The sequence below is a fragment of the Maniola hyperantus genome, chromosome 20 (genome assembly GCF_902806685.2).
Source record: "Maniola hyperantus chromosome 20, iAphHyp1.2, whole genome shotgun sequence".
Lineage (NCBI taxonomy): Eukaryota > Metazoa > Arthropoda > Insecta > Lepidoptera > Nymphalidae > Maniola > Maniola hyperantus.
The window spans coordinates 12,968,390-12,976,299 of NC_048555.1; the positions used below are offsets into that span (position 1 = coordinate 12,968,390).

Sequence of the window (7,910 nt, forward strand, 5' to 3'; positions counted from 1 at the left end):
GGAACATTAACAATAACGACCTAGTTGACTTTGGAATCCAATAAAAATTCTATTAAAATACATCCGATTGTTATCTGAATAACGTATTGGAAATATTTTAGTTCATTCGATATTGATTGTTTTGGTGATGCGATTTTAATCGCCTTCGTGGGATGTCTGTCCATAAACATTCACAACGATTACAAATTATGACATAACTTTTATTTATGTGACGTTCGCGCTTGATTGCCATCGTGGTATTTAGTCCCGCAAATTGCTAATGCGCGTGGCCGCCATTTTAGTGACGTCAGCACTAGACAACTTTTTTTCAATATACTATACTATACAACTTTTTCGTCTTATCGCCCGCAGCGGGCGGTGCGGAGAGAAGTGTCCACGGAATACAAAACTCCTACATTTTTAGGGTTCCGTACCTCAAAAGGAAAAACTCACTTTGTTGTTTGTCTGTCTGTCTGTCCGTCTGTCGGTCTGTCAAGAAACCTACAGGGTACTTCCCGTTGACCTAGAATCATGAAATTGGCAGGTAGGTAGGTCTTATAGCAGACATTAGGGGAAAAATCTGAAAACCGTGAATTTGTGGTTACATCACACAAAAAAAATTAAATTGTGGTCATGAACTAATAATATTAGTCCTACCTATTTTCAGTTTACGAAGTAAGATAACTATATCAAGTGGGGTATCATATTATGAAAGGGCTTCACGTGTGGATTCTAAAACAGATTTTTATTTATATATATGAATCATAGTTTTTGATTTTTCGTGCAAAATGTCGAAATACGACTGTACTACGGAACGCTCGATACGCGAGCGTGACTCGCACTTGGCCGGTTTTTTTACTTCGGTACCTACTCCTTATCTATACCTATCTTAGTATCCTTATCTTACGCAAGGAGTGTAGCTGACAAAATAATAATATGATTATTCAATTTCCGAACGTGTCACTTTGTCGGCGGCACGGGCGGCCATGTTGGTCGCGCGTCACTTTTGCGCGGGAAGCGGCGCCATTACACCAATTGTCGTAAGCAGGATGCCGGCGATTTGCCTACGGACCACCGTCTACACTGTAACTATAAACTCTATGATTCACGCGGCCTCAACTTTTTGGCACATCTAGGGAAACGCTGTTACTTACTTACATCATCAACTATAACATAATTTTTAGGGTTCCGTACCTCAAAAGGAAAAACGGAACCCTTATAGGATCACTTTGTTGTCTGTCTCTCTGTCTGTCTGTCTTCTCTAGGTCTAGGTCTAGGTCGGCTGTCTTCTGTAGATTTCTTGAGGGGTAATTCCCGTTGACCTAGAATCATGAAATTTGGTAGGTAGGTGGGTCTTATAGCTGGTATTAGGGGAAAAATCTAAAAACCGTGAATTTGTGGTTACATCACACAAAAAAATTTAATTGGTGGTAATAAATTACTAATAATTAGTATTTTCAAATTTCAAAGTAAGATAACTATACCAAGTGGGATATCATAATATGAAAGGTCTTCCGCTGTGCATTCTAAAACAGATTTTTATTTATTTTTATGCGTCATAGTTTTTGAATTATCGTGCAAAATGTCGAAAAAATAAGACTGTAGTACGGAACCCTTATTGCGCGAGCCTGACTCGCATTTGGCCGGTTTTTTTTAATAAAAATGGTGAGCATACGAGCAGCCGGTCACCTGATGTTAAGTGATTACCGCCACCCATGAACATTTGTACCAGAGGAACCACCGATGCGTTGCCGGCCTTTCAGCAATTTGTTGGTCCGCCCCTTGGATAACCCCATGTTGTAATGTAATGGGAACACCGTCGAAGGGAGTTGATTCCACAGTTTGCATGTGCGTGGAAAAAAGGATCTGGCACAACGGGTGATCAAGTGCACCAGACGCCCAGGTGGTGAGGGTGGAATTGTTTGCGGTGGCGTGCGGGGCGGTTGTCGAAAAAGGAGGTTGGAATGAGATCAGACAACTCTTCAGAGCACTCCCCATTATAGAGGCGACGATTATATTGTTGACGATTGAACCTACCTATTGAATGAAATTCCCCATGTACCTAGGTAGGTACCTAGTACCTAACCGTAGTCGGTGCGCGAACCTGACTCGCACTTGGCCGGTTTTTTTTCCATAAATATATTTAAAGACCTGGAGAGGGTCACAGGCTACTTTTTCGGTTTAAAGACATTTATTTCTCAATAAAGAACACAATAGTTCACTTAAATATCGAGAGTTACAACTGTTTACATTAATTACAATGGTAGGTATTTAAGTGTCACAATCTTGTACTTAATATCTAACATTAATGTTAAAAATACATAATTATGTAGGTAGGTAGTAAAAAAAAAAAAAATTTTTACTTAGGAAAATCCAAGAGTTACCGCGGGCATCAGCTGCTCGTACCTAGCCCTTTTGTAATAGATATTACCTACAGATTATGTTGGTTTGGTAAATGTGGATTTCGATGACTTAACTTCCTTACTAGACCACACTAGACAAGGAAGCGCGTAGGAGGAGTTTTCCGCCGACACCGATGTAGGGGCTCCAGCTGTTTGGAAAGAAGCGGAAAATCTTGTTATTTAGTAGGTACCTAGTACTTTATAAATTATATGACATTGCAATTGAAATTTTTCTTGAACTCCTGAATCCTACTGACAAGAGTAAAATTTTTCACATATTTTGAAAATGGCGCTATACAGCCGCCATTTTGATTTTTTTTCAAAAAATTATATACAGTGCGACAAGGCTCTCTTGGCACTTGAATGACATTGACAGGAGGGCGCTGTTAGAGAAGAAAGGCTTAGAAGAAGAAGAACAAAGGGGAGACTTGACGGCAACGTTAGTTCCGATTTTCGCCACGCGCCAAATAGCCTTGTCGCACTGTATCTTGGGATGATGTAAGGATTCTGACGACAACCCATTCATCCAAATCTGTTCAGGAATATTAGAAGTTATGGCGGAATAAAAAATCACATATAAGTACGATCCCTGAAAATATGTAGGTATAGTAACATTATATTTCAATCCTTACTTATTTTTATATTTTTAATTTAATTTAAGGTAATAGGTATTCAAACACCAGTTACAGTGGTATAATGTTTAAGGCTCACCCTGGGCTCATCAGACATTATTTCAACCTATTGTACCTGCATTTTATTGAATAAATAAATCATTCATTCATTCAAAACATTACACTCCTTTTTTGGCAGTCGTGTAATAATTAATACGTAGTCTAGGTCAGATATAATAATTGATTAGCTACAAGTCTGCCTACGCACAGCGACTGTAAAAACTGCAATATCTAAATTATAAAATACTTTAGAATAACTAAAATAGTAAATTGTGGTGAATGTACTCTGTAAGGGCGTCTACGTAAATTACGACACTACCTGTCTATGGCGCAAGAGATGACTGCTGTAAGTTTTATCCAATTTAAAATAATACTAATTGTATACCTAATTGTATAAAATAAGCGAAAGTGTCACGTCTGACTGTCCATCTGCTTGCTTTTCACGGCCAAATTTCAGACGAAAGGAGACCGCCGAGTTTTGGGCCCAGTCTTGTTACAGAAAAAAAATTGGAAAAATCCTTTATTTTATGGTAAACCAAAATCACAAAAAATAATTAGAAAAATGCAGTTGCTTTAGCAATATTTCTCTATATTTATATAGAAAAATATTGACGGAAATGTCTGTGTTTTTGTCGAAATGTAGATTGTATAGTGGGATGGTGTACAGTAGGATATGTTTTATAATTTTATGTTGGACTAGCTTATGCTCGCGACTTCGTCCGCGTGGACTACACAAATTTCAAACCCCTATTTCACCCCCTTAGGGGTTGAATTTTCCAAAATCCTTTCTTAGCGGACGCCTATGTCATAATAGCTATCTGCATGCCAAATTTCAGCCCGATCCGTCCAGTAGTTTGGGCTGTGCGTTGATAGATCAGTGAGTCAGTCAGTCAGTCAGACAGTCAGTCAGTTAGTCAGTCACCTTTTCCTTTTATTAATAGCTATCTGCATGCCAAATTTCAGCCCGATCCGTCCAGTAGTTTGGGCTGTGCGTTGATAGATCAGTCAGTCAGTCAGTCAGTCAGTCAGTCAGTCAGTTAGTCAGTCACCTTTTCCTTTTATATATATAGATAGATTATTTTATGTATTTAACGGAAATCAATTCAAACAGTTCACTAGTCGTCTAATTATGCAAAGATAGTGTTCAAAGAACGCATTAACTAACGCAACCTAACCTTGGACAACCATGGATTTGCGCCCATACCTATATCTTGATTATGCAATTGTCACTCAAACTGAACTTAAAGCAGTCAAAAGGAGATATTTTTATCAAAAAAATCACACTAAGTAATTTGGAACTTGTAACGGTTCAAGTTCTGGACCCAATGATGTATGGGAGATGGTCGGTCTCCTTTGGCGCAGAGTTAGCTTACATCCCAGGGAACGGATATTACCTACTTTTGGCCCGTAAAATCAAAGAGTTCCCACGGGATTTTATTTTAGAATCATCCCAAGTGACGTTGTTATTTATTATTATTTTTGAATTTTTTTGGAAATTGGTGACTATATGGTGCTATTTCCAAACGTGATTTTTTACTTTTTAGTTATTTTTTGGCCAGTGGTGTTTTTAATTTTTTTATTAATTTACGACTTGTTTTGTTTATGTATCCGATGACTTGTAAATGTGTCTGCTGTCTCTTGGACTATCTACACCTAGTCTGTACCTACGCAATATAGGTCAGCTCGCGCTGTTCCTATTGCAACTCATAGAAACACCTTTGTTTATGTTATACCTACCTACCTAACTATATTCACACACAGAGTAAAGATAGTATAGTCAAATATTTCTTCTAGTTTTTTTAGGTTTCCTTACCTCCTGAAACCACTGAAAAAATTACAAAAATATGTAGTTCTTTACTTTCACATTACAGCAACACCTATAAGAAGTCTATCTAGGCCTTAAAATAAATTAAACTTAAGCAATGTTGTTATCTGTCACGTCGAATTAACTTATCGACAGGTTACATACAGGTTCGGGATTGTTGTCATGCGCAAACCTGTCAGAGAATTAAAAAAACGGATATTAGAAAAAGCCTTCGAAAAAACTATGTGAATGGAAGTATGAAATACTTAGGACGAGTAAACTAACAATAGGAACTGGCGCTGTCCGTAAAATTGTCTCATCGCGACGTGACTGTACAATGGCAAGGAATGTATTTAGAAGACCCGTTCCCACGCCGAAAACACTAAAATACTAGTAAATAGAACAATGGGATTCGCCTAATTGGCCCAACTCCAAACCGCAGGTGACAGATCTATTGTACCCACTAGACAAACGAAACAAACCTGTCTGACAATTCTGGGATAAATGGTTACCAGGTACACGAGATCCATTTCGAGGGTATCAAAATTAGGTTATCATTTCAAAGTTTAAATACCTGTTTACCTACGAATTTAATAAAAAGCTAGATTAAGAAACTATGGCTGCAATTTCCAAATATAACTAGGTTTTAGTAAGAGCTTTTGTCATTGTCAAGTCTGTTAGAGCAATTTTCCATAATTTCCTGACCATTTGACAACCCCAATCCGTACCCATCTGCATAGGCTGGGTTCCCAACGAGTCACACCCAATCGTGTAATACTGTGACTCGTTGGGAATCGATCGAAAAAATATCCCATCGAGTCACACCCAATCGTGTAATACTGTGACTCGTTGGGAATCGATCGAAAAAATATCCCATCGAGTCACACCCAAGCTACAGTGTGACTCGTTGGGAATTACAATGAATAAAGTTTTAAAACAAGCTGCAACTAGTAACTCGATGGAAAAAAAACAATGAATTCGCATATTATATTTATATGACATTGTGTCTGTCTGTCTGTCTCGTAGCTTTTCACGGCTCATGTGTTTGAGCGCTTTTGACACAATTTGGTACCTACACAGTTGCTTGCATCCCAGGGAAGGACATAGAATATTTTTTGTACAGGAAAATGAGTCAAGATTAGATCGCTTCCATGAAAATAAACAAAATTTGACAGCCCTGGTGAAGATGGCGTTTTCGCACGGTGTGGCGGTGTTGCGGCACTACTCGTGTGGTTGCGGTGTAGATGTGTAGATTGTAGGGCAAAGGATTCATTGATGACTCAAAAAATGTTTGCAATATTTTGTGAATGAGGCGATTTCATTGAATGCTTCTGACTTTATGAATGGGTAATCGGATAGAACAGAGTCGCATATTAAAGTTCTTCGGACACGTCTCCCGGCGTGAGAGTGACTCCATCGAGCGTCTTGGCATGACTTGTCGCGCATGGCAAGGTGGAGGGCACCAGAGGGCGGGGAAGGTCGCCCATGCGATGGACCGACCAAATTAACTCTGTTGTGGGCGGCCCTTTGCACGAGTGTACCAGGCTGTCGGCCAGCAGGGAGAATTGGCTCGTGTGGCATATAACATCTGCCCCCAAACACGTTGCTTCGTGATGACCACGACCGCTCTGCCAAGAGTGCTACGACGAAAAAGAAGAATTGGATAGATTTGTATATTGGTCATCATTATCATCATCATCATGATCAACCCATCGCCGGCTCACTACAGAGTACGGGTCTCCTCTCAGAGTGAGAAAGATTTGGCCATTGTCTACCACGCTGGTCAAGTGCGGATTGGCAGACTTCACACACCTTTGGGACATTATGGAGAATACTCTGAGACATGCAGGTTTCCTCACGATGTTTTCCTTAACCGTTAAAGTATGTAATATTTAATTACTTAAAAGTAAAACACACAACTCCGAAAAGTGAAAATTCCATTCGTCTTAATGAATGATAACAATTGACAAGCAAAAAGTGGAACCTACTTCGAATAAATGATGTGACTTTGACTTTGGTCACCATAAGATTTCCAGATTTTTGACTACCAAAATGAATTATTAGTACAAAAAGGATAGGTAGGTCCAAGTTTTTGATTTATTCCATTATAATACCAATAACTAAGATTTTAAGCGCCACATCTGTACCAGATTATAAAGATAAAATCAAAAGCCTTTTTGTGAAACAAACTGTGTTTCCACTTACTAATCTTTGTCAATTAGCCATTATCTTGTATTTAAACAACGGTACGCTGTTATCTGTGGACGCCTAGCGCCACCAATACTGTGGACAATGGGCCACGTGTGCCCAGAGGTGGAAACAAAGGAGATTACGGGCTTTCTGTACCTGCCTGCTGCCTGCTGAACACATCTGGTACATGTAATCTAATCAAAAAAAGCAGCAGATAATCTAGGAAGTTTAAAATCTTAAATATATAAAAGGAAAAGGTGACTGACTGACTGACTGATCTATCAACGCACAGGTCAAACTACTGGACGGATCGGACTGTTTAGCATGCAGATAGCTATTATAATGACGTAGGCATCCGCTAAGAAAGGATTTTTGAAAATTCAACCCCTAAGGGGGTGAAATAGGGGTTTGAAATTTGTGTAGTCCACGCGGACGAAGTCGCGAGCATAAGCTAGTAAATAATAAAGTGTACGATAGCGTTGCATTGGTAGCTTAGTGGTTAACACGTCGGCCTCCTACTCGAAAGATCGGGGGTTAGATCCCGGGCTCGCATCTTTAACTTTTCGGAGTTAAGTGCGTACTCATACTAGCCCTATTATATGTATATTCTGTGCTCATACTCAGTAGAGGGCTGACGACGATGATGATGATGATGATGATGAAAGTGTACAAAATAGACAGCTGTTTTGGCTTAGCTCCTATTAGAAGTGCCGCTTTAGTTACAAACCAGGAATAGGCAATAATATGTAGTTACTACCTACATTTCTAGTTTCAGTCCTTACACTAATCATCAATTCACCGTCCGGCGGTTTAGGTCATAGTCTACCACACTGGCCAAGTGTAGATGTTGCATACTGCACACAC

General features: G+C 39.3%; 1 protein-coding gene across 1 annotated transcript in view; it reads right to left on the reverse strand.

Annotated features, from left to right (window-relative positions):
• LOC117991744 (small ribosomal subunit protein uS4) overlaps nucleotides 1-5,800 on the reverse strand; it is a 100,205-nt gene extending 94,405 nt beyond the window's left edge. Inside the window, exon 1 of the mRNA XM_069505478.1 lies at nucleotides 5,795-5,800. The gene's annotated coding sequence lies outside the window, so the exon portion shown is untranslated. The remainder of the gene's footprint in view (nucleotides 1-5,794) is intronic.
• Between the last annotated feature and the right edge of the window lie 2,110 nt (nucleotides 5,801-7,910).